The sequence below is a fragment of the Amia ocellicauda genome, chromosome 9 (genome assembly GCF_036373705.1).
Source record: "Amia ocellicauda isolate fAmiCal2 chromosome 9, fAmiCal2.hap1, whole genome shotgun sequence".
NCBI lineage: Eukaryota > Metazoa > Chordata > Actinopteri > Amiiformes > Amiidae > Amia > Amia ocellicauda.
The window spans coordinates 24,104,239-24,122,772 of NC_089858.1; the positions used below are offsets into that span (position 1 = coordinate 24,104,239).

General features: G+C 38.6%; 1 protein-coding gene across 2 annotated transcripts in view; it reads left to right on the forward strand.

The window, feature by feature from the left end:
• Positions 1–2,260: 2,260 nt before the first annotated feature.
• Positions 2,261–18,534, forward strand: part of zfhx3b (zinc finger homeobox 3b) — a 171,753-nt gene continuing 155,479 nt past the window's right edge. For both annotated transcript variants that reach the window (XM_066713793.1, XM_066713795.1), the window contains exon 1: positions 2,261–2,679. The gene's annotated coding sequence lies outside the window, so the exon portion shown is untranslated. The remainder of the gene's footprint in view (positions 2,680–18,534) is intronic.

Consider the following 18,534-nt stretch of genomic DNA (forward strand, 5'->3'; position numbering starts at 1 on the left):
ATCCTAGAATATAATCTTTCCATTTTGGGGAAAAAACAAGCTTTTTTAAACTGCATTTTATAAGTAAGCGAAATGTTTGAATAAGAGGGGGAAAAACCTGTAGAGTACCTTCACCGATCTATAGTACAGTTGTTACTATTGATCAAATGTCACCCCTTTGAACGCAGGCGTTTGAAAGTTACACCATTTATCAGGAATAATATAAAAAGAAGGGCGGGTAGTCATTTTAAGGACTGATTTTGTGTGTTTGTTTGTTTTGTTTTGTTTTATAACTATTTAAAGCGGATGTGTTAATACGCACACGGATACTAACAGCTGAAAGAGCCTTCCTCCACGAAAAATACATATATTAATGCAATTAATATATATTGATACCGTTATCTGTTTTGTACCAAATTAAACACGCAAAATCAACATTTAAAGCACGTAAGTATATATACTATATGTGATAATAGCACATTCAATATTAGTAAAGGTTTTCTTCAATGCAGATGTTCTCTGTGCGAATCGAGATGTGCTTAAAGAGCCGAAGAGTGTGTTTTTTGTCTACAGGATTTGTGTCGTTATATTTGGATAAAGTATGATTATAATTGCACTATATTCATGTCAGTTCAACTTTAAGGTTGTGAAGATTGAAAATCAGTAGCGCACCTTCAATCCTGTCTACATTAAAATGATCGCATGGATTATATTTGCAGCATGCAAAAACAATTGTCTCCTTCCAATTATTTTAAACTAATCTGGATTCTTAGACATGTTTTATGTTATTTTGCTGTATGTCCGTATATAATAAGGTATATTTCTATCCGCTGTCTTGCTACTTGAGTGGACTGGGCTAACTATACACACCAGGAAGTTTGGGGTCTGTTTCGTAGCTGAAATTGCCGATACTTTAAAACAATGTCCTAATCTACACTAATATTGGGTAGGCAAGGGCTAATTTTGTGTTAAAATACAATAGTGTGTATTTGCCCTTGCTGTATATTGTAGTATCTGCAATCCCCTCAGGTCTCCCCTCTCCCTATCATCGCTTCACCATCACCCTGGGACCCACCGTCTTTTTGTCTTGCTAAATCTCAGTACAGTAGTGAGGGATTGTACTGTCTGATCCTTACAACCATGCACAATTTCAATATGTTCTCATATTTTGTTTATCTCCTGAAATCTGATTTAACTATTTGAAACACACATACATACACACACACACACACACAAATATAAACACACACACGTATTTCAAATAGAGTTGAGGAGGTTATGTATACACACATACACATGCAGATATTATATATACAATACGACTCTAAATGCATGCATTGGTATATATATATATATATTACAATATTTGTTACGTCTACATTGTAGTCGTAACAAATCACATTTACAGCATTTGTTGATCTTTACATTAGCAGCAAACTTGAGAAACATTGTGATTTCCTCTTTATTGTTAGTAACAACTTCGTGTTAATTGTCTGAAGGGAGATACATTGATTCATTTCGCTGGACCTTCATAGGCTAGCTGTAACGACACACACACACCTATAAGCCTATATAACAAATGCATATTTATTTATTGGATATTAGACTGAAGTCCATCAAGGCACTGTATGCATGTAAACTTCACGAACTAAACTTCATGTTTTAAACTCAATGTGTGATTATCTATATTTGTATGTACGTGTACATCGATCTATCTATCTATCTATCTATCTATCTATCTGTGTGTGTGTGTGTGTGAGACTTATAGAAATCTGTATTTATTTGTCGGTATTTCCAGTTTACCGTTTTGAAATATTTTATATATTGAGTTATTTATAGATGTATTTTATTATATTTCCTCTGGTTAAAAGCACCAACTACAACTCGCGCTATTTTAAATGTATATTTTATAAGAGGTTAAAACTTCCCGAAACCTTAGAGAAACGTAGTACTGATGAATCCCTTTCACTAGTTGTTGTGACATCCATAAAGTTTCTTTAAAAAATGTTCAATGATGGAACCAACAACGCAAAAAAAGAAGAACAAAATATGAAAAAAAACACGTTTGCTTTTTTTAGTACTATTCCTCTCCACTATTAACTTTCGCCGTTTTCCTTTTAATCAAACTCCCCGTATTTTACTATCCGCTCTCCTTAATTCTCTATTTTCAATCCCTGATCCTCACTTTCCTCCCTCTCTCTCTCTCCCTCTCTCTCTCTCTCTCTCTCTCTCTCTCCCTCACTCGCTCCCTCCCTCCCTCTCTCTCTCTCTCTCTCTCTCCCTCGCTCTCTCCTTTGCTGAATCTTATTGATCCAGAAGGTGGCTAATTAGCCCTTCCCGTCGTGCCTGTGTAATGAAGCACATGCGCACTGAATTAATCACAGCCATTTTTTGCAGGAAACTAATTAGCAGGAATAAAGATCCAAAGAGTTTTTTTTCTTTTCAATCATCAGATCTCACTTTCACCTCTTCCTCTCTCCCTCTAACACAAGACACATCGCCTGCTTTGCATCCAAATTATTTTTATATACCCCTTTACAACTAATACTTCTTTTTTTTACACTCCTCAACAACAATGATCTTTCTTTTACCATCCTAAATGCAAACTGACCAAAAGGGACTGCCTTGATGGGATCTTTAGCCAAACCGTCTCTATACTGGATTAAAAAGCGAGGATCACAAAGCGGCTGCAAAAAAATTGTAAGTTTCAACTTTGGGTTTTTTTTCCTCTGTCTCTCTCTGTCTCTCTCCGATTCATTTTTTTCCCCATTTTTAATACTAACAGAAGGTTTTAAGAATATTTTCTATGCATTGCGAAGGTTGCTTATTCGCTCATTTTGGACAATTAACAGGCGATCGCAAGTTCTTTTCCATGCAAGTTGCTTTATTTATTCTCCTATTCGTATCGTTACCTGTGTTTACATCTGGGTACGTCCTGGCTCCCCTCATGACTGGAAGAAAAGACACGGGAAAGACATAGCGATTCCTTTTACACACTGCAGACCACAAACCATGGATTTTAAACAAAACCGGGCATTTGGGGTCGAAGCAGGAAAAAAAGTGCGAATAATAGCATTTAAAAATAACACGTTTGGAGGAAGATCGCGGAAGGAAGGGGTTGTGCTGAGCGGTCGGAGGGTAGCGGGAGCTGCACATGATCGTAGCCAGGGAAGGAGCGTATTAGTCCAGCGTGTGGGTCCGTCTGTGTCCGGCGACTGGGAAACGTCTTTATTTCCCCCGTACTTTCACGAATCTGTCATCTCGTCCTTCACTCTTCTTTTTTCTTTTGTTTTCCTCTATCATACGATATTGATACGATCCTGGCTTTAAAAAAACAAACAAAAAAAAACATCGGTTTCACTTGCGTCCCTCTTTGCTGTCGATTTTCTCCAGTGCATTTGCAATCAGTTCCTCTACTTTTTTTTCTTTCTCTCTCTTCCACTTTCCCCATCTTTGCATTTATTTATTTTTTATTCCTGTTGGATATTATGAAGGCTTGTGTTAAAGTCGATTCTTGCCGATTCCCTGCCGGAGTCACATGTAAATCGATCGGTGTGTGTGTGTGTGTTTTTGGTGAGTGTGGGGGGTTTAAAAACGGAGCCCCGGGTCTCCAGCCTGACAAGAGCGGAGCTGCGAGACTTCGGATGCGGGGAAGCGCACAGCCGAGCGCCGCCAGAGAGTGGGCGGCGGGTCGGGGGAGAAGAGAATGGGGGGGGAAGTGGGGAAAGGTCTGGAGAGAGAAAACACGAATGATCTGGATTTGCAAGAAAATACAGACTTAGAAATGGAAATAAACTGGAATGAAAAAATAAGCAGTTTAACCGACTAAATAATAATACTAATTATTAATAATAATAACAACAACAACAATAATAATGCGATACCTTAACCCGAGATAACAAAATACGATTGTCAATGTGAAGATGACATGAAAATAACATTAAATAAAAACTGGGAACAATTAGAAGAACTTAATGGTCAACGGTGGGCGAATCAAGTTAGCGCAAGAAAACTAACAAAAGGGAAAAAAACCCATGTTTGACGAGCAAAAAGATGTCATATTAAACAAAGCAGTGGATAAGAAAAGTAAAAGGGGAGAGGCAAAAAAAACCAGATAGATCGGATAGATGGATGCAGACCGCGGGAGAGGAGAGGAGAGGAGAGGAGAGGAAGGGGGAGACAGACAGGGCTGGAGAGAGTGCAGCCCCTCGGAGATACGGACTGCTAGACACGAAAGGACGGAAATGTCTCCCACCATGCACACACACACACACACACACACACACACACACACAAACTTAAACCTCCAAAAGACCAGAAAACAAAGATTAGATGGAGAGATGGAGGCAGAAAACGAGATGCGGACTGACGAGGTTTCGAGACAGAGACGGGCGAGGAAGGCGAATGGAGGCTGGGGTGTGCGGGGTCTTGGAGGAATGAGAGAGGGAGGCTGGGGGTCAGACGGCAAGAAACAGGGGAGCAGGGGTCACTGAGTGAGTGAGTGAGAGAGATAAAAAGAAAGAGAAGGGAAAAAAACCCTCCATTAACAGCCAGGGGGGAGAGAGTGAGAGGGAGAGAGAGGAGAGCAGGAAGAAAAAAGAAGGGGGATGTGGTGGTGTGTGTGTGTGTGTATGGGGGGGGGTGTTGAGGGGTCACACAAAGCAGACAACAGGGAGATTGTGGGGGTCAGCAAGTGAAAGATAAAAAGACAGAGCCTCCAGTTGGTCAGTGAGAGAAAAGCAGTAGAAGTATATCTAGGGGTTCATGGAGGAGGAAAGCTAGCCTAAGCGCAGAGGCGGCTGAATTTAGGGATTCGCTGAGAGAGGGAGATGGTAGAGGGGGTAGAAGAAGGGTCAGATAGCAAAGGGCTGTGGAGAAGCGGATCAGAGGAGAGGTCAGAAAAACAAGGGAGATCCCAAGACCTTTCAGACCTATCCTGACTAGAGGGGGCAAGCTTTCACATAGATAATCCAGGCCTTGAGATTTATGACTTTGTCTAAGAACAGAGGAGGGGGGGGTGAATCCTAAAATATGGAAAATCTAAAGGGTCGATTGTCAAAGCCAAGAGGGCTTCCTCTGCCTCATTACCGATGTCTTTAATATTCAGCAAGCCCTCATTTTGGAGAAAACTTTGAAATAAGAGGGCAGTAGCATTTATTGTTTTTATCCAGGGATGGTGCGCCTCCCCCCATTTTGTTCCTCTCCCCCCTTTTTTATTTTTACGGAAACAACTGGGGGGTGGGTACAGATAGGTCTGGATTTTGTGTCTCTCAGCACAGCATCTACATAGCTTCAAAATTACTGCAGCAGCTCAGAGGAGACATGGGGTGTTAATAATTACGGGCTTAACGCAAAAGGGATATAGCATATCGTGGTACCTATGTCTGTGCTCTTATTACCTCTGAGCAAACAAAGAAAACAAAAATGCACAATTACTGTTCAACACAGCAGAAAGTACATAGATAATGGAAAACTAAAACAACAACAATAATAAAAATATAGTTATTTTAAACTAAAATTGGTTTTTATAATATAAATGGGCGTCTATTATTCAGAGAATACTCTATGTGCACTATCATGCACAATTCTTAAATGAATATAAGATAATTTATTTAGAGAACACTTCGGGGGATTTCCCCTCCACCCCAATTCCTTTGTATGGTATATTTCTATTACTTAGTTTTAGCCTGATACAGAGATATTAAATCTGATGTCCAAAGTTTGTTTATATATATGTGTGTGTGTGTGTGTGTGTGTGTGTGTGTGTGAGTGTGTGAGAGAGAGCGAGAGAGAGAGAGTGTTTATGTATATATCACCATTTATAAATTGCATTTCAGTTAGAATGTATGCCAGTAGAGAACTACTTTATTTTTCAAGAATACAGATTTTATTTTTTAAAGGATTTGACAGATAATTAACACAAGGTGGATGTCTACAAAACCATGGTTTGTAACGTGTAAGTTATTCCGTGCTTTATAATGGAGGTTTCATACAGATTTGTTGTTCTTGTGACAGTGATGCGATCTGTATAGATTTGAAAATTATAATTATTTTATGGTTATAGGAATTTGTTTTGTAATTATCATTTTACAAAAATTGTATATTTTTACTGCAACATGGTATTTTCATTGAACAGTTACATTTCTTGCTCGGATATTGCTGGGACTGCTTTGGGTTGATTGTGTTGAGTATTGAAGAGGTTTGTTACTAAAGATACAGAGTAACGTTGTGAATCCTTCACTTTACAACATTGATGTTTAAACTTGTTGATGATGATTAGGGCCTTGATTTTTAGTATATGAAATTTTGTGAACTTGTTTAATGGTAGGACCATAAAAGTTAGGTATTGCACTTTGTGTATTTTGTAGTTATTGTGTTTTTCTTTTTTCTAGTTGCAAGTGTCTTTCCAAAGAGACAGTGTTTGAATTGAAAAGACAAATATATAAGCAAATATATTTTTAAATTCTTATTACTAAATCAATGATTGATTTTTAACAGACATACTGATAGACAGAAATCATTTCAGTGTTTGATTCAGTGTGTGTGAATGTATTTTTGTGTATATACATGTATGTGTGCAAGTGTGGGTGTATCTCTCCATCTGTCTACATATAAAATCATTTCCATAATCTCACGCAAACATGAAAGGGCTATTGCATCTCATTTGTATTTATTTTATTTTTTTTCTTCGTGGAAATCCTTAGTGAACGATTTTCTACATTTTACGTAAATATGTACAGTATTTTTAATGTCTTTGTTTCTGTTTTTTCCTCCATATTTATATACATATGTGTGTGTGTCTATGTGTGTGTGTATGTGTAAGTGAGTGTGTGTGAAGTTGAGGTGTTTTGTAGGAATAACTTGTGGGAAATGAGGAAGGTGGCTGATCCTGTTGTAGTCGGAGCTTATAGAGGTTTAGGGCTTTAAGCAAGGTTACACTCAGGGAGGTCTTAGCACTGTGTCTGATTTTCTTAAATCCCAATGAGAATAATGTTGTTAATAATAATAATAATAAATAATAATAATAATAATTTCAGTTTTACAAGTCGGAGCAGAAGGGGTGGGGAAATGGAAGCCGTGGAGATTATAGGTGCTTATTGTGTAAATACAATGGCAGACAACAAGGGACTTCACTGTGCACCTCTCAGAACTGCCGTCTTCCCAGCACATTAGAAATGACTTTATTAATAATAATTAAGTATATACGGACTAATAATAAATGCAACATATTTTTTTGCAGTTATTTTTTGTAACAGTGGAAACTTAACAGTACCATGGACAAAAATAACCTCGACATAAAACACTATTAATGACAATTGGTGTAATAATAATAATAATCAGGAAAGATGTGTATTTGGGGTCCTGCAGGACGCTCAGTGTGGTAGGAGGAGATGGCGTGTGCTGTGCAGCGCTGCCTCCCAGGGTCTCTCTCGGAGGTGCTGCAACCACAGGCCCCTTCAGTGGAGCCCACTCCTCTCACCCCAGCCTGCAGCTTGGGGACCGAAGGAGGCGATGCTCCGACTACATGAGGGGGACTCTGTGGCCTTGAAACACTTTAGCCAGCCCTCCCCTTCAGCTTTGTTTGGTTTCAGTCATATTTTGCCCCTTATTTAAACCGAAACAGGCATTTATTTCTATCTCCTAAAATAAATTAGAAAACGACAAGACGTGTACACCAGAATCGTTGTCCTGGTCGTCGGTTTGCTGTGCTGGGGCCGTAGTGTGAGCGGCGTGTGGAAGTGGTTTTGCCGTGAAAAGGGTAATTTGTCATGATCTTGCCATCCGTCCTCTTTCCTTCCCCTGTCTTTCTCTTCTCCTGATTTATCCCACTTTTTCTTTCTTTTACCGTAGCTTGTTTTCCCCCCTCATCTATTGGGAAATGTTCCCTTTTTGTGTGTTGTTTATTATTATTATTATTATTATTATTATTATTATTATTATTATTATTATTATTATTATTAATAATAATAATAATAATAATAATAATAATAATCTTTGCTCCCTCTGTAATAGTCCTCTGACTTTGATAACTGGCAGATAACCCCTTTCTTTCACTCTTAAAATGATTGGAAGTAGAAACAGAAGAAATAATGAAAATCGTAATAAAGAATAAAAAAAAAATCTGCTCCAGGGTTGAGCTAAGAATTGGGTTAGCAGGAGCAGTGGATCTAGTTACAGCTTTTGGTTTTGAATATGCAAGCTTCTGCAGACTCGACCTGTTATTCCAGTTGTTACAAACTGAAAAATAATAGTGTACGTGTCAGTCTTGTCATTAAGGGGTGGGTGGTGGTGGGGGTGTTGTTTCGAACGGGCCTTCATAGCAGTCTGGTGCTGAGATCCTCCGTGCTGTACCTACCTCGTGGTTAGGTACCGTGGAACGGATCTTCTGCCGGCAGCCCTTTCCTTTCCTTGGGTCTTGAACTCTGTGCCAGCAACACTTTTTATCATTTTTTCTTCTTCTTTTTCTGCTGCTCGTTGTCGTTCTTTTTATCTCCTTGAAGTGAAGTTGGCAGGAATTCTGTGGTTTGCTGTTACACAATATGTTATCATGTTCACAATCACTAAATCATTGTGGTGGGGTAAGATTTACAATCTGGGAGATGTTATTCTGAAGGGGGGGTGGCGGGGTTAGGGTAGGAGAGGGGTTTCTAACCGGTACAGCATTTGCAGCTTTTGAAGCGTCTTTTTTTTTTTTTTTTTTAAATGAATTAAACTCCCATCTCCCCACCCTCCGCACATCCACCAGCACCTCCTCCTCTTCTCTGTGCCCGTGTGCGCGCACACACACACACACACAAATGTACTTGAAGCACAGTCTCAGGGTTGTGACATATTTTCAAATTAGAAAACAAAGCAGACGTTTTATTTTGTTTCATAATCTGTCTGAACTTGAGAATGAAAGAGGGAAAGAAAAACTCTTAAAACAAACCTGTAATGATTGATTTGTTAAGGAATAAAAGGAAATAAATACAGCAGGTGGAACTACTTATGTATATCTGGCTGGATAATAAATATTGAATGCAAATACATTTACTGTAAGACTATATATACAAAAAAAAAGTCAATGCGAAACAGGAATTCCACTTTTCTGATAATAAGCAGCTCGACCACATTTTATTTTAATCAGGTAACGGCTTTTGCACTACAGAGATGTACAGCTTCTGTTTGTTTGAGTTTATTTTTTTTTAAACCTATGATAAATTAAAAATTAAAAGCTATATATACACGTGCACATATATGGTTATTTTTGCAACAACAAAAAATGTTGTTACATAATTATATGTATTTATACATATATATGCCCTTATTTCATTTAACAGCTTTAAGACCACTAATATAATATCACATTACACATTCTTTGGCTTCCAATTATATCAATTAATGAATTTAAATGAATGTACCCATTGAAAATTAACATTAAGAAATTGGAGCTGATTGGTAATAATGAGTAAAAAAATAATTAAATGTATGATATTGCAAATGAACTTAATAAATAAAGTATAATTATTATTTTTTGTGTTTATTATAATAATAATAGTGGTGATACTAGTAGTACTGTATTCATAGTTGTAATTCACATAGTTTACCTTCACATCCTTTTCTATTTATCGTGAAAGTGTGGCTACGTTTCTGCAGTCTAATTCGCTTTAATACCCAGGCTTCGATTGCCCAGTTCTCTTCTTATTAACTGAGGAGTCGCACATTTTGGGGGACTCGCAAAGGTCAGAGTTGATTAATCTCCTCTTTATATATCAGGAGGGTATGAGGGTACCCCCTGCGTGCTGTGCCCAGGCTGGCGGGGCTGGGCGAGAGGGTGTGATGAACTGGAGCCTCCAGGGGCTGCCCAATTGAACTCTGCACCACCCTTACCACCCCCCTCAGGACCTCAGATCCAGGCATTCCACTCTTCACACTTGTGCTTATCATCACAAAGGACAGAATGCATAAAACATCGGGGATATATAGACGGAGTCGGCCGAGGCTGCTTTTCTCTTTCGACCACTGAGCTGTGGAACAATGCATGGGGCCCCTGGCCTGTGACTTTGACACAGTTCTTTATTTTATTTCTTTATCGTTCGTCGTCTTCATTTTTTAATTTTTTTATGACAGTTGGTTCCACAGACCAGCCGTCATCTCGTACTTTGTTTCTGGTAATTAAAAAACAGACAACAGCATACATTTGTTAATATTTTTATTTAAAAAAGAAAGAAAACGAAAATGCATGCCATTATGTAACAAGAAGATCAGATATTAAAAATGCAGGAAGACGGGCTCCCTGTTCGTTTGAGAAGCTGCGGGTGACGAGAGGCTTAGTGACTAAACATGTTTTAGGTGACCGCGTGTCAGAGAGGCACAGGTCTGTCAGTGGCAGAGGTCCACGCTGCGTCCTGCTGCCTGAGATGCAGCCCAGAGACAGGGCCAGCCCTCCAGCACAGACCTGTGCATGAGCACACGACAAGCGTACAGGCGTGTAGAATTACATGTGCCTCAATCTAATGATCTATATCCAGTAACATTCATTACATCGGTCAGATATTATTATTGGTAGTTGTAGTAATAGTAATAGATGCTTGTTTCTTTAAACAATACTTTTGCTAAATCTTATGCTATATATTACAATTGTGTAATCTAATATACAATATAGTGTCCAGATTTTCTCTAGATTAAATGCAATTTAATTGTAACATAAGTAAATCTGTTTTGGTATTATTTTTGTGAAAATCCGTTAATTTAAAATATATATTCTGTGATTAGAAAAACTCTTGTGTTATTTTAAAGAATGCGGTATGCACCTATGTGGTCAATGCAGCAGAGAAATTGGCATAGTAGAAATGTATTTATTTCTTTAGGGGGGGTCTATGTAAAATAGTAATCTGAAAATAAACACTAGTACGATTCCTGAATGGATGTGATTGACTGCACAGAGGATTTGTGCCTCGAAACGTACTTGACTTAGACTGATTTCCCAGGATCGTAGTTGCGTTGGACGTAGCGTAACATGTATTTTTATTCTCTGTGAAATTGTGAACTGAAGAAATCCTGTATATCTACACACCCAGTTCATAAGAGGTGACGCAGCACAAGGGTTAACGGTGAATATATCTTCACCCCCCTTAACACACACACGCACACAAAAAGAAATCCTCCGTTTCAGCCCTGCCTCTGTGTTTGATGTTTGCCCATGCTGAATTGGGTTGGCTTGTGTCTGGCCTACCTTCTGCAGGCAGTGAGTAGTATAGCCGATGAAGACTGCTGGTCATCTGGGTAATGAAAAATGGATAATAGGCCTGTGTTGGTCAGGGAGGGTTCATGTTCAGTACAGTACAGTACACTGTACATGGATCTTCAGGATCCTTTGTCAGGAATAGAAATTACTAAGAGACACATGCTCATCTAAAAATATTTCCTAGTCTTCTTCCCCTGTGCTTAAAATAAAATAAAAAAATTGAACTGAATCCTAGGAATACTCTTCTTAAGGTTTTATTAAAAATTGAATTGTCCTCACTAATTCAAAATAATATAAATGTTTTTGCACATGCTGTATTTGAAGTATATTTAAATGTGTATTTTTTATCACAATTTTATAAAAAAGAATATATATATATATATATTTTTTTTTTTTCAGTCTGGAAGGGACCTTCATCTTACTTGATTTTTGTTCCTGATATCACTGAGTGCAGCTTATGGTGTATTTGTCAATATTTGGCCAAGTTTTTAAGTGCAATCATTAACATGTTTTTGCAAGGTTAACTTTCTCAACATTGGTATGAATTTGTACACACACACTCTCATTTGTATTTTTTGCTCGTTGACGCTCTAAAAGAATAATGACAGGTATGCTACTGCAGAAGAAAAAATACCTGTGAAATGCAGTTTAAATATTGGAATACGGAGGTAACAACAATATGGAAGCTTTCATCTTCATCATCATATTACATTATTATTGGATTCATATTATTTAAAATGGAGAAATTATGCAAACATTCAGTGGAATAAATATTTGCTTTAATTTAATTTTTAAATAAGCAGCTTGTCTTGTTGTATTACAGTAGTAGGAGCAGGAGATGACCATTGTAGCAGGTTTTGCTTTTGTTTTTTGTTTTCTCTTCTTCACACTGTATGTATATAACACTGCCTGTTTATGTGCCACTGTCAGATTACAGTATATGTACAGTCAGCAAGAAGTGTGAGCGGTGTGTACAGTGTGTGTGTGTTTGCCGGGCTGTAGTGTGTGCGTGTGAGTGCGCGGTGCGTGTGTCAGTACGTTTCCCGGCTGCACAGAGCTATTGGAATGTGGAGTGGGGGTATGTTCACCCTGTCAGACCCATGCCATTTCCTCTCTGTGTACAGCACAGCTTATCCTCTTCAGGATTAAAGAGAGAAGAAAAGAAAAGAGGGATTCGGCCCCCCCACCACCCCCTCCTTTCTATATATATATAAAAAAAAAGTCTTCCAACAACAAGCGCGATTCACTTGCAAATGTGCGGCTGGCTGTCCGGGTCCCCCGCGGGGCAGAAGGAGAGAAAGTGAGAGAGAGAGAGAGAGAGAGAGAAGGCTCGTCCACGCTGCGGCCTCCTATGTCTGCCCACTCTGGGCCTGTAGTGGTCCCTCTTTGACTTCAGGGCCAAGGAGGTCCCTTCATTCTCTCCCCCTGCTTGTTGAAGTCTAATAAAGGAGGAAAAACGTAGACTAAAAACAAAATTGGCAATGTAGAATAAAAAATGAAAGAACATACCTTCAGCCAGCTCTCTTGCTGATGGATGCCGTGTGTCTGTGTCGAGCATTGTGGTAGCACAGGGCAGTCTGTTGTGGTGTTGGTTTGTGTGGAGCATTGTGTCTGTTTGACCAGGGGATTTGAACTCCTCTGGCCCCTCAGCAGCCGCCCAAGGGTGCCTCCTCCCATGTGTGTGGAGTGGCAGACGCGGCAGGGAAGGGGTTAAAAGCCAGGCTAACCCCCTTTGTCTCGGCAGCCCTCTTCGCCATTGTTACGGTGGGATTGAGCTCGGTGCACCTCACTTGACCACAGCAAAGCAAGAAAATGGCCTCTTAGTGCCGCCGCTTTCCAGGCCCTCTGTTGTTGTCGTTGTGCGGCCTGCGTGCGCATGTCTGCATGTTTTTTTAATAACTACACACACACGCACTCTAACACACAGCCGTACACACTTTGTTGGACGTATGCACCTCTCTATAGCTAAATGTCAATAAATGTATTTATGCCCATGTTTTTTTTTTTTTTTTTTTTCTTGACAAGGTTTATCATTTTATCTCATTTTTTTTATTTTTTCCCCCTTTAATACCCAATTCATTGATAAATATAATATAATGATAGAGCAAAGAGTAATTGCACAAGGTTATTATTTATTCGTTGGATTAATTTAATGTTTGTGTGTTTCATTAAATGTAAAATAGAACCACAGGAGATGAATCATCTCTGCTGTTGAACATCATAGTTTTGAAATAGTGGGACATGTCACTGATGAGATCAGACTTTCTCTTTGCTTCTTTTTAGGTTTTAATGTAAATTATTTATATATATTATGTGTGTGTGCATGTATGAATATATATCTGTGTGTCGGTATTCTCATCTTCCAATTCGTACTGTATATATAATACAAGAGAAAGTCTTAAGGAATGAAAGCATTAAAATATTCAAAATCTGTGAATTAAACCAGTGAAAATGTATTTTAAACACCCCTACATTTTACTTACGTGTATTCATATGTTTTGCATGTAACGTTAATACATCTATATATATTTTAATGTAATTTTGATTTGATTTTGAATTTGAAATTCAGTGCACATTGCTTCTAATTTTGACTTGAATGTAATGATTGTTTACATTTCCCAAAGACTGTTTTTTTTTGGAGGGGGGGGGGCTTTGTCTTGATTATAATTTCCCCACCCAAGTTGTTTAGATGCAAAAACATGTTCTTAAATTCATCTAATGTCAGGGGTTCACAGGAGGTCTTAGCTTCTGATACTACATTGGGGGAGTTTACTGGTAGTGTGAGGTAATCAGTCTCCGCTATTGCTTCAAGAAGTCAGTGGTATATGAGTGACATGCAGGGCATTCCTCCTGTAGATCAGAACTGGGCTTTGAGATTGCCTTCCCTTCAACGCTCAGCATTGGGTCAGAGAAGAGGGTCACTGAGGGGGAATTCCCACCGATACAGATTTTTCAAGACGCAGATGATACAAATTTGTGAATTCCAATTAAATTATTCCTATGAATTTTAATTACTAATCAATTATTACTAGATCCTGTTTGTTTTTTATTTGTATTTAATTTTAATGGTGAAAAAATATATATTTGTAATCATGTTAGGTGATATGATATGATATTTAGCCAATACATATAATAGTTTATTTTTATTTGTTTTACTTTTGTAAGGTGTTGCTTTTGTATAGTGTATTAAAAGCAGATCCAAGAGTGTGAAACTCCTAATTATTTAAGCAAAGAAAAAATGATGGTGTACATGTTGGCTCCTATTTGGATGTCTGGGGTTTCTGTGAGACTGCATATTCTATGTGGTGGCTGCCATATAATTGGTACTGTCCAAAGCTTTACTTGGGTGTAACCTGTTTATACCAGGTGTCTTACAGACAGATATATTAATTGTTTTACCAGACTCCAATTAAATTAGGCACTTCCTTGGCATTTAAGAGCCAAATTATAACATCACACTGTCCTGTCTGCAGGAAGTTGTTTGTCCTGGAGTTGGTACTGCTCCTCTTTCATTACATTTTTTGACTGAGGTTCACAAAAACATGGGGGTTTCATTATTATTTCAAAAAGTCAAGAGCACTGTCATTTCTCACTTGTTTGAGTACTTAAACAAATGCAAAAAGAAGAAAAAATGAAAATACGAAAAGGCTTATAATGAATGACAAATGGAAAACAAAAATAGCCTCACAACAGCACCAGGCTGCCACGCTCTGTAGATGCTGGGCTTATTTAACAAGGGAGAGACATACTCGCAGAGGACCAAAAAGACAGTGGGTTTCAAACAGACCTTCTGCTCCAGTGTTGTCTTACACAAGCCCCCTCCATGGCAAAGCATGCTGCTGTATTGTACACTTTGCTGGGAATGTGCATTGAGCTATAGAAATCCAAAATCCCCCCTCCCACATTCCCTTTATTTTCAGTTTGAGATTCTGTTACCGTGGTGAGGGGGATGTCATAAAGGAGGAGGTAGGGGCAGGGAGGTTAGCACTCTTGGGAATGACACCAGAACTTCAGGGGGGACAGAAATGGCACCAGGCATGACCTTCAAGGTTTCATATACAGTTCTGCTAGAAAGAGAAGTCAATTTTTTCACATACTGATACTTCACTGTCATCTTAAAATAGATATTTATAACATCACATCTATCTAATATATATATCTTTTTTAAAAGAAACAATTGGCTTAAATTGGTAATGTAGACATTAGTCTACAGTACTCTAATGAAAATTATTTTGAAATATTAAATTGTTTTACATTTTAGAATAATATATATATATATATTTTGTGTTGTAGTGTGTCAGTGATTATATTTACATCACACAGATGTTTCAGAAAATACTTTATCAACGTCTTTTAAAAATTGCTGAAGCTTTTTTCCCTGCCCTTCCTTGGTTTTCAATTAACAGTCACCTTGTAGTGTGCATCTTTGCCAAGAGCTCTGCAATTTGGATCCCCTTTAATGGATTTTAAATATATATATTTGTAAAACTATCCACTGCAAAGCATAATCTTAGAACTCATTGCTTTTGTATCACTTAGCTTGCCTTGTTACGGCTTAACTTCTTGCTGTGGTCTTTAGAGGGAGGATGAACATGTCTATCGGGGCCTGTTCTGTCTGGGCAGAGGAACAGTAATGCAGTTTGCACAGTATTATTATGAGAAGAAAATCTACACTGTTTGATATGAAAATTATTTTTAAACAATACATTTCTGGTTAGCATTTAGTATACAGGTTGCATGCAATAAAGTGCTGCCTTCTAAGAAGAGGTCAAATGAAGGTGAGAGAGAGCCAGGTGTACAGGAATGCATTTTGTTTTGATTACTTATCATGTGCATCTGCTTGTTGATTGTGTTTTGTGCATATACACAGAAACGGTGCCCTTTCATATTGGGATAGATAACACAAACCGTATTCGCAAACTTAAGGTTCATGTTAGTTACTCTGCCAACTGTGTTTTTAGGAATTTCTGGAGCAATGGATGACTCAGAAAAAAAGATTCCAGACAGCTTGCTAAAGCAACAGTATTAATCTTCTGCGGTTGTTAGAAATGTTTTAAGGTGCCACCAATTAGCAATACACTTCTAAATCAGACCAACTAGCGTGATGTTGTTTATAATGCCCCAGAGAATGTACAGATTTGGTTAAGACAGTTTGGGTTATTTTCCTATGTACTCAGATGTGGTCGTAGGAGTAAGAAAAGTGTTCCTCTTATCATGTCCTGTCCCGGTGGGCAAAAGCAGTAAATAGGACCACATTCGAGCTTCCATCTCCAGCGAAAGTTTGGGAAAGTGTGTAATCTTTAAATCTCCTGGGCTGTCAGTAAGTGATTGCAGGCTTACATTGTGGTGCAATAGGAGTAAACTCCCAGAACAGAGAGGAACGTTTACTGCAGGGATGAGTTCAGATGTTCCTTCTGAAGAGTTGCCAGTGTATTTTACCTAACTCCCCTCTCCAACATCTAGCTAGTTTCCTCAAGCTCTGGATAATTTCCACCAGAGTATGACTGTGGAGATTCCCAGGCAGAACAGTGAGTGTCTGCTTCTTGTCCTGGCACAGTGCTCTTAGCCTTTAGGTGACTCAGGCGCACTGTTTATCCTGCAGAGGGGGTGGAGAGGGGGGTGGTGGAGGAGGAGGAGGAGGAGGAGGAGGAGGGTTGGTGTTGGGGGGGGGAGGCTGCAGGCACAAATTTCATCACTTCCTTCCTTTAAAATTTTATGAATCACAAGTGTCATAACAATTGGGGGGGAAAAAAATAAAAAGCCTTGAAAAGAATTGCACAAGTAGAATAATAACACATACCTCAAGGGCATTAAAACTCTACAGTATTTAAGAAACACTTAGTAAATAGAATTAGTAGTGCATATAAACTTATAAAGTATTTATATATTAGTACTCCTTTCCTCCTTTTTATAAGGTGGATAAAAATGGACAGAGTTTGCACAGGCACTGAAATCTAGCATTCAATACATTATTTAATTTATTTTATTGTCCCTCACCAGGTTTGACAAATGTGTGTATTATGTCTTAGCAGAGCAGCACACAGCAGCACACACACTCTGACCTCTGTGTGGTGTGGATTAGGACTGGCTGCCCGGGGTCTGTCCACAGCAGGCTCACACAGCTACCCATGCATGGAGCGAAACGCAGGGGGCATTTCACCTCTGTGAAAAGAGGAAGGCACTTTCAGTTCCTGTTTCCAGTGGCAGAGCCTTTGCCATCTGACTGTCTGTTTTTGAAGTGAAACTAAAATAGTGCCGATGATCTGAGAAATGAATAACGGGGGGTAACAAGTTTGCCGTGAGACACAAAGGCAAGAAAGAAGCCTGCCTGGATGTTGTTTGAGGGGCTCCGTTCACCCCTAGTCTGTTCTGTGAAGCTTCCATTGTGGTAAGACCTCAATGAAAGAAAGAAAAAGGTTATGTTGTAGAATCATAATAGCTCTCAGACAATTGCTAACTGCTATATATGTTGAAAATTGAGTCTGAAGTTTGTTTTTGTTTACTTCTGTTTTTTTTTTTTTTTTATCTTGCTTGTAAGGTAAATAAAGAGCAAAACCTTCAAAATGATGCATTTGGAAATAGTTTGAATTTGGAAGAAACTCTTAAAAAAGTGAGTTAAATCTCTGCTTGAAGGAGATTGGGGATAATGAATAGCTGTATTACCTGTATAAGTCACCTGGTTCATGCCTTTGTCCCACCCTAGCTCTGTAACAGCCACTCACCCTCCATAATACCAAGATGCTAAAAGATCATCATAAGCCATTCAAATTGCAACTCCAGTCATATTAACACAAGATGGATGTTTGCAAACCAGTCTCTTGTCACTGTATCCTCCAGCCCCAGAAAATTAAGTGTAATAAAAAAAAAAGACATTCAAATTATTGTTTCAACCCAACATAATATTAGGCAGCCATTAAAGAGGAAAACTTAGCAGGGCACAGTAATTCAAAGTGAGCCTCAGTTCACTAAAGCTGTTTGACCTGATGTTTATGTACTGATAATATATGTACGAATAAAAATATATAAACATGAAGGAGAAAAGAGGCCTCCTTAACTCTGTCTTCCGTCAGTGTCTTGAATTTGGATGGCAGGCCCATATGGAAATTAAACTAGGTACATTCATAATTATAAGCTCACGTAACTTGGAGATTGTGTACATTCTTAAAATTAACTTTAATCCTTCAACAGGAAGCCAGAGTGTGTTCTTTCTTAGGTTCCCATGAACCAGGAACTGTATACATTGACAACAGGGATGTGCTGAGCGTGGCAGTGTGGGTGTCACAGTGCCGCTCTCTGGAGCCCCTATGGGAGCGTGGCCCTGCCTGCGT